Consider the following 8,250-nt stretch of genomic DNA (forward strand, 5'->3'; position numbering starts at 1 on the left):
GCCTTGATCACAACTTTATTTCTTTCTTTTTTTTTTTTCTTCTTTCTTTCTCTCTCTTTTTTTTTCGTTGCTTCTTGCTTTTTTTTTTTTGTATTCAATGCTTTTTCTTGCTTCAAGAATCAATTTTAATGATTTTTCAGATCCTCAGTAACATATCTCCTTTTTCATCATTCTTTCAAGAGCCACATTCATGAACCACAAATTCAAAAGACATATGCACTGTTTAAGCATACATTCAGAGAACAAAAAGTAATGCCACCACATCAAAATAATTAAACTGTTATAAAATTCAAAATTCATGCAATTCTTTCCTTTTCAATTGAAGCACGTTTATCAAGAAAGGTGATGGATTCATAGGACATCATAACTTTAAGGCATAGACACTAAGACACTAATGATCATAAGACACAAACATGGATAAACATAAGCATAAAATTCGAAAAACAGAAGAATAAAACAAGGAGATTTAAAGAAACGGGTCCACCTTAATGATGGCGGCTCTTTCTTGCTCTTGAAGATCCTATGGAGTGCTTAAGCTCCTCAATGTCTCTTCCTTGTCTTTGTTGCTCCTCCCTCATGATTCTTTGGTCTTCTCTAATTTCATGAAGGATGATGGAGTGTTCTTGATGCTCCACCCTTAGTTGTCCCATGTTGGAACTTAGTTCTCCTAGGGAGGTGTTTACTTGCTCCTAATAGTCTTGTGGAGGAAAGTGCATCCCTTGAGGCATCTCAGGGATCTCTTGATGAGAGGGGTCTCTTGTGTACTCCATCCTTTTCTTGGTGATGGGCTTGTCCTCATCAATGGGGGTATCTCCTTCTATGTCAACTCCAACTGAATAACAGAGGTGACAAATGAGATGAGGAAAGGCTAGCCTTGCCAAGGTGGAAGGCTTGTCCGCCACTTTATAGAGTTCTTGGGCTATGACCTCATGAACTTCCACTTCTTCTCCAATCATGATGCTTTGGATCATGATAGCCCGGTCTATGGTAACTTCGGACCGGTTGCTAGTGGGGATGATTGAGCGTTGTATGAACTCTAACCATCCTCTAGCTACGGGCTTGAGGTCATGCCTTCTCAATTGAACCGGCTTTCCTCTTGAATCTTGCTTCCATTGTGCGCCCTCTTCACATATAACTGTGAGGACTTGGTCCAACCTTTGATCAAGTTGACCCTTCTTGTATAGGATGCTCGTTCCTTGCATCATAGGCAAGTTGAACGCCACCCTCACACTCTCCGGACTAAAATCCAAGTATTTCCCCCGAACCATAGTGAGATAATTCTTTGGATTCGGGTTCACACTTTGGTCATGGTTCTTGGTGATCCATGCATTGGCATAGAACTCTTGAACCATCAAGATTCCGACTTGTTGAATGGGGTTGGTGAGAACTTCCCAACCTCTTCTTCGGATCTCATGGCGGATCTCCGGATATTCACCCTTTTTGAGTGAAAAGAGGACCTCGGGGATCACCTTCTTCAAGGCCACAACTTCATAGAAGTGGTCTTGATGCACCCTTGAGATGAATCTATCCATCTCCCATGACTCGGAGGTGGAAGCTTTTGCCTTCCCTTTCCTCTTTTTAGAGGTTTCTCCGGCCTTGGATGCCATAATGGTTATGGAAAAACGAGAAAGCCACGCTTTTACCACACCAAACTTAAAATGTTTGCTCGTCCTCGAGCAAAAGAAGAAAGAAGAGAGTAGAAGAAGAAGAAATGAAGAAGAGGGAGATGGTGGTGTGTTCGGCCAAAGAGGGGGAGAAGTGGTGTTTAGGTTGTGTGAAAATGAAGGGTTGAATTTGAAGGGTGAGGTTGGTGGGGATTTATGAAGGATGGATGTGAGTGGTGAAGAGAAAGATGGGATTTGATAGGTGAAGGGTTTTTGGGGAAGAGGTGTTGAGGTGATTGGTGAATGGGGGAAGAAGAGAGAGAGTGATGGTGGGATGGGTGGGGGTCCTGTGGGGTCCACAGATCCTGTGGTGTCAAGGAAAAGTCATCCCTGCACCAAATGGCATCAAAATTCACGTTTTGAGCCATTTCTGGCGTTAAACGCCGGGCTGGTGCCCATTCCTGGCGTTTAACACCAGGTTCTAGCCCTTTTCTGGCGTTTAACGCCAGTCTGGTGCCCCTTTCTGGCGTTAAACGCCCAGAATGGTGCCAGACTGGGCGTTAAACGCCCAACTGCTAGGCTTACTGGCGTTTAAACGCCAGCAGCATCTTCCTCCAGGGTGTGCTATTTTTCTTCCTGTTTTTCATTCTGTTTTTGCTTTTTTCATTGTTTTTGTGGCTTCTTATGATCATCAACCTACAAAAAAGATAAAATAACAAAAGAAAATAGTTACTATAAAACATTGGGTTGCCTCCCAACAAGCGCTTCTTTAATGTCATTAGCTTGACAGAGGACTCTCATGGAGCCTCAGAAATACTCAGAACCGTGTTGGAACCTCCCAACACCAAACTTAGAGTTTGAATGTGGGGGTTCAACACCAAACTTAGAGTTTGGTTGTGGCCTCCCAACACCAAACTTAGAGTTTGACTGTGGGGGCTCTGCTTGGTTCTGTTTTGAGAGAAGCTCTTCATGCTTCCTCTCCATGATGATAGAGGGATGTCCTTGGGCCTTAAACACCAAGGATTCTTCATTCACTTGAATGATCAACTCTCCTCTATCAACATCAATCACAGCCTTTGCTGTGGCTAGGAAGGGTCTGCCAAGGATGATGGATTCATCCATGCACTCCCCAGTCTCTAGGACTACGAAATCAGTAGGGATGTAATGGTCTTCAACTTTTACCAAAACATTCTCTACAAGTCCATGAGCTTGTTTTCTTGAGTTGTCTGCCATCTCCAATGAGATTCTTGCAGCTTGTACCTCAAAGATCCCTAGCTTCTCCATTACAGAGAGAGGCATGAGGTTCACACTTGACCCTAAGTCACACAAGGCCTTCTTGAAGGTCATGGTGCCTATGGTGCAAGGTATAGAAAACTTCCCAGGATCCTGCCTCTTTTGAGGTAATTTCTGCCTAGACAAGTCATCCAGTTCTTTGGTGAGCAAGGAAAGTTCATCTTCCCAAGTCTCATTTCCAAATAACTTGTCATTTAGCTTCATGATTTCTCCAAGGTATTTAGCAACTTGCTCTTCAGTGACATACTCATCCTCTTCAGAGGAAGAATACTCATCAGAGCTCATGAAAGACAGAAGTAAGTCCAATGGAATCTCTATGGTCTCATTTTGAGCCTCAGATTCCCATGGTTCCTCATTGGGGAACTCAGAGGAGATTGGTGCACGCCCATTGAGGTCTTCCTCAGTGGCGTCCACCTCCTCTCTTTCCTCTCCATATTCGGCCATGTTTATGGCTTTGCACTCTCCTTTTGGATTTTCTTCTGTATTACTTGGGAGAGTACTAGGAGGGAGTTCAGTAACTTTCTTGCTCAGCTGACCCATTTGTCCTTCCAAATTTCTGATGGAGGATCTTGTTTCATTCATGAAACTTTGAGTGGTTTTGATTAGATCAGAGACCATTGTTGCTAAGTCAGAGGTATTCTGCTTAGAACTCTCTGTCTGTTGCTGAGAAGATGATGGAAAAGGCTTGTTATTGCTAAACCTGTTTCTTCCACCATTATTATTATTGAAACCTTGTTGAGGTCTCTCTTGATTCTTCCATGAGAAATTTGGGTGATTTCTCCATGAAGAATTATAGGTGTTTCCATAGGGTTCCCCTAGGTAATTCACCTCTTCCATTGAAGGATTCTCAGGATCATAAGCTTCTTCCTCAGATGAAGCTTCCTTAGTACTGCCAGGTGCATTTTGCATTCCAGACAGACTTTGAGAAATCAAATTGACTTGTTGAGTCAATATCTTGTTCTGAGCCAGAATGGCATTCAGAGCGTCAATCTCAAGAACTCCTCTCTTCTGACTAGTCCCATTGTTCACAGGATTCCTTTCAGAAGTGTACATGAATTGGTTATTTGCAACCATTTCAATTAGCTCTTGAGCCTCTGTAGGCGTCTTCTTCAGATGAAGAGATCCTCCAGCAGAGCTATCCAAGGACATCTTAGATAGTTCAGAGAGACCATCATAGAAAATACCTATGATGCTCCATTCAGAAAGCATGTCAGAGGGACATTTTCTGATTAATTGTTTGTATCTTTCCCAAGCTTCATAGAGGGATTCTCCATCCTTCTGTTTGAAGGTTTGGACTTCCACTCTAAGCTTACTCCATCTTTGAGGTGGAAAGAACTTTGCCAAGAAGGCATTGACTAGCTTTTCCCAAGAGTCCAGGCTTTCTTTAGGTTGAGAATCCAACCATATTCTAGCTCTGTCTCTTACAGCAAAAGGGAATAGCATCAGTCTATAGACCTCAGGGTCAACCCCATTAGTCTTGACTGTGTCACAGATTTGCAAGAATTCAGCTAAGAACTGATGAGGATCTTCCATTGGAAGTCCATGGAACTTGCAATTCTGTTGCATTAGAGAAACTAATTGAGGCTTAAGCTCAAAGTTGTTTGCTCCAATGGCAGGGATAGAGATGCTTCTCCCATAGAAATCAGGAGTAGGTGCAGTGAAGTCACCCAGCACCTTCCTTGCATTGTTGGCATTGTTGTTGTTTTCGGCTGCCATGGGTTCTTCTTCCTTGAAGAATTTGGTCAGGTCCTCAACAAAGAGTTGTGCCTTAACTTCTCTTAGCTTCCGCTTCAAGGTCCTTTCAGGTTCAGGGTCAGCTTCAACAAGAATGCCTTTGTCTTTGTTCCTGCTCATAAGAAAGAGAAGAGAACAAGAAAATGTGGAATCCTCTATGTCACAGTATAGAGATTCCTTGAGGTGTCAGAGGAAAAGAGAAATAGAAAGAAGAAGGAGAAGAAGAATTCGAACTTTAATTAGATAAGGTTCGAATTGTGCATTGAGAATGAGTGGTACTCCATAAATAGAAGGATGTGAGAAGGAGGGGAGTAATTTTCGAAAATTAATTAGAAGATTTTGAAAACATTTTTGAAAAACACTTAATTGATTTTCGAAAATAAGAGTGGAAAAGAAATCAAGTGATTTTTGAAAAAGATTTGAAATTTAAAGGGATTTGATTGAAAACTTAATTTGAAAAAGATGTGATTAAAAAGATGTGATTGGGAAGATATGATTTGAAAACAATTTGAAAAGATATGATTTGTAAACAATTTTAAAAAAAAAGATTTGATTTTAAAAAATAGTGACTTGCCTAACAAGAAAAGATATGATTCAAACATAAAACCTTCCTCAACAGAAAAGGCAAAAAATGTTCAATCAAATCATTAATTGTTAGTAAGTATCTTTGAAAAAGGAAAGAAATTGATTTTGAAAACATTTGATTGAAAGGATATGATTTGAAAAAGATTTGATTTTGAAAAACTTTGAAAACTTGAAAAAAAAAATTGATTTGAAAACAAAATTCTCCCCTTAGCACCATCCTGGCGTTAAACGCCCAGAATGGTATACATTCTGGCGTTTAACGCCCAAAATGCACCCTTTTTGGGCGTTAAACGCCCAACCAGGTACCCTGGCTGGCGTTTAAACGCCAGCCTGCCTTCTTCACTGGGCATTTTTGAATGCCCAGCTTTTTCTGTATAATTCCTCTGCAGCATGTTCTGAATCTTCAATTCCTTGTATTATTGACTTGAGAAGACACAAATAAAAAATATTTTTGGATTTTTTTAATAATCAAAATGCAACAAGAATCAAATAACAATGCATGCAAGACACCAAACTTAGCAGTTTGTATACTACTGACACTATATGAGACATATAAACACTCAAGTCAAAAGAATTCAAAGATCAGAGTAAGAAATCATCAAGAATTACTTGAAGGTCCTTAAGACACATGAATGAATGCATGCTATTGACACCAAACTTAAGATGAGACACTAAACTTAAGCAAGAAACATCAAATATTCTTGGTTTTTATGATTTTGTGATTTTTTTGTATTTTTCGAAAATTAAGTGGGAAAAGATATCAAAATTCTTAATGAGAATTCCAGGAATCAGTGCAATGCTAGTCTAAGACTCCGGTCCAGGAATTAGACATGGCTTCACAGCCAGCCAAGCTTTCAAAGAAAGCTTCGGTCCAAAACACTAGACATGGCCAAAGGCCAGCCAAGCCTTAGCAAATCACTGCTCCAAAAGCAAGATTGATAAAGATCATCAAGCTCTTGTGATGATAAGTTGAAACCTCGGTCCAATGGAATTAGACATGGCTTCTCAGCCAGCCAGATTTCAACAAATCATCATGAAACTCTAGAATTCACCTTCAAGAATTTCGAAAAAAAAATACCTAATCTAAGCAACAAGATGAACCGTCAGTTGTCCAAACTAGAACAATCCCAGGCATTGTTACCAAAAGCTTGCTCAAAACTTGAACAATCCCGGGCAACGGCGCCAAAAACTTGGTGCGCGAAATTGTGAACAATACTTTTTCACAACTCTCATAATCCCCGGTAATGGCTCCAAAAACGTGGTAGCTCAATACCATGGCATTACACAACTTCGCACAACTAACCAGCAAGTGCACTGGGTCGTCCAAGTAATAAACCTTACGCGAGTAAGGGTCGATCCCACGGAGATTGTTAGTATTGAAGCAAGCTATGGTCATCTTGTAAATCTTAGTCAGGCAAACTCAAATGTATATGGTGATGAACGAAAATAACACAAAAGATAAAGATAGTCATACTTATGTAATTCATTGGTAGGAACTTCAGATAAGCGCATGAAGATGCCTTCCCTTCCGTCTCTCTGCTTTCCTACTGCCTTCATCCAATCCTTCTTACTCCTTTCCATGGCAAGCTTGTGTAGGGTTTCACCATTGTCAGTGGCTACCTCCCATCCTCTCATTGAAAACGATTGCATATGCTCTGGTCACAGCATAGCGGAATTCATCTGTCGGTTCTCAATCAGGCCGGAATAGAATCCAGTGATTCTTTTGCGTCTGTCACTAACGCCCCGCCCTCAGGAGTTTGAAGCACGTCACAGTCATTCAGTCATTGAATCCTACTCAGAATACCACAGACAAGGTTAGACCTTCCGGATTCTCTTGAATGCTGCCATCAGTTCTCGCCTATACCACGAAGACTCTGATCTCACGGAATGGTTGGCTCGTTTGTCAGGCGAGCACTCGGTTGTCAGGCGATCAACCATGCATCGTGCAATCAGGAATCCAAGAGATATTCACTAAGCCTCGAATGCTTGTAGAACAAGAGTGGTTGTCAGTCACTTTGTTCATGGGTGAGAATGATGATGGGCGTCAATCATCACCTTCATCAAGTTGAAGAACAAGTGATATCTTGGACAAAGAACAAGCGGAATTGAATAGAAGAACAATAGTAATTGCATTAATACTCGAGGTACAGCAGAGCTCCACACCTTAATCTATGGTGTGTAGAAACTCCACCGTTGAAAATACATAAGAACAAGGTCTAGGCATGGCCGAATGGCCAGCCTCCCAATGATCTAAGATAGCATAAAACTCAAAGATAGCTACCAAGATGTCAAATACAATAGTACAAGGTCCTACTTATAGAAAACTAGTAGCCTAAGGTGTACAGAAATGAGTAAATGACATAAAAATCCACTTCTGGGCCCACTTGGTGTGTGCTTGGGCTGAGCAATGAAGGAATTTCGTGTAGAGACCTTTTCTGGAGTTAAACGCCAGCTTTCATGCCAGTTTGGGCGTTTAACTCCAAATTTTATGCCAGTTCCGGCGTTTAACGCTGGAATTTCTGTAGGTGACTTTGAGCGCCGGTTTGGGCCATCAAATCTTGGGCAAAGTATGGACTATTATATATTGCTGGAAAGCCCAGGATGTCTACTTTCCAACGCCGTTGAGAGCGCGCCAATTGGGCTTCTGTAGCTCCAGAAAATCCACTTCGAGTGCAGGGAGGTCAGAATCCAACAGCATCTGCAGTCCTTTTTGGTCTATGAATCAGATTTTTGCTCAGGTCCCTCAATTTCAGCCAGAAAATACCTGAAATCACAGAAAAACACACAAACTCATAGTAAAGTCCAGAAAAGTGAATTTTAACTAAAAACTAATAAAAATATACTAAAAACTAACTAGATCATACTAAAAACATACTAAAAACAATGCCAAAAAGCGTACAAATTATCCGCTCATCAGGCATTCAAGAGAATCCGGAAGGTCTAACCTTGTCTGTGGTATTCTGAGTAGGATTCAATGATTGAATGACTGTGACGTGCTTCAAACTCCTGAGGGCGGGGCGTTAGTGACAGACGC

At 41.1% G+C, this 8,250-nt stretch overlaps 1 non-coding gene across 1 annotated transcript; it reads left to right on the plus strand.

Moving 5' to 3' along the window:
- The first annotated feature begins 4,100 nt into the window (after positions 1–4,100).
- On the plus strand, positions 4,101–4,208 carry LOC130937455 (small nucleolar RNA R71). The gene has a single exon (XR_009068675.1). It is a non-coding gene; the product is annotated as a small nucleolar RNA R71 (small nucleolar RNA).
- The last annotated feature ends 4,042 nt before the right edge of the window (positions 4,209–8,250 follow it).

Source organism: Arachis stenosperma, chromosome 6, assembly GCF_014773155.1.
Source record: "Arachis stenosperma cultivar V10309 chromosome 6, arast.V10309.gnm1.PFL2, whole genome shotgun sequence".
NCBI lineage: Eukaryota > Viridiplantae > Streptophyta > Magnoliopsida > Fabales > Fabaceae > Arachis > Arachis stenosperma.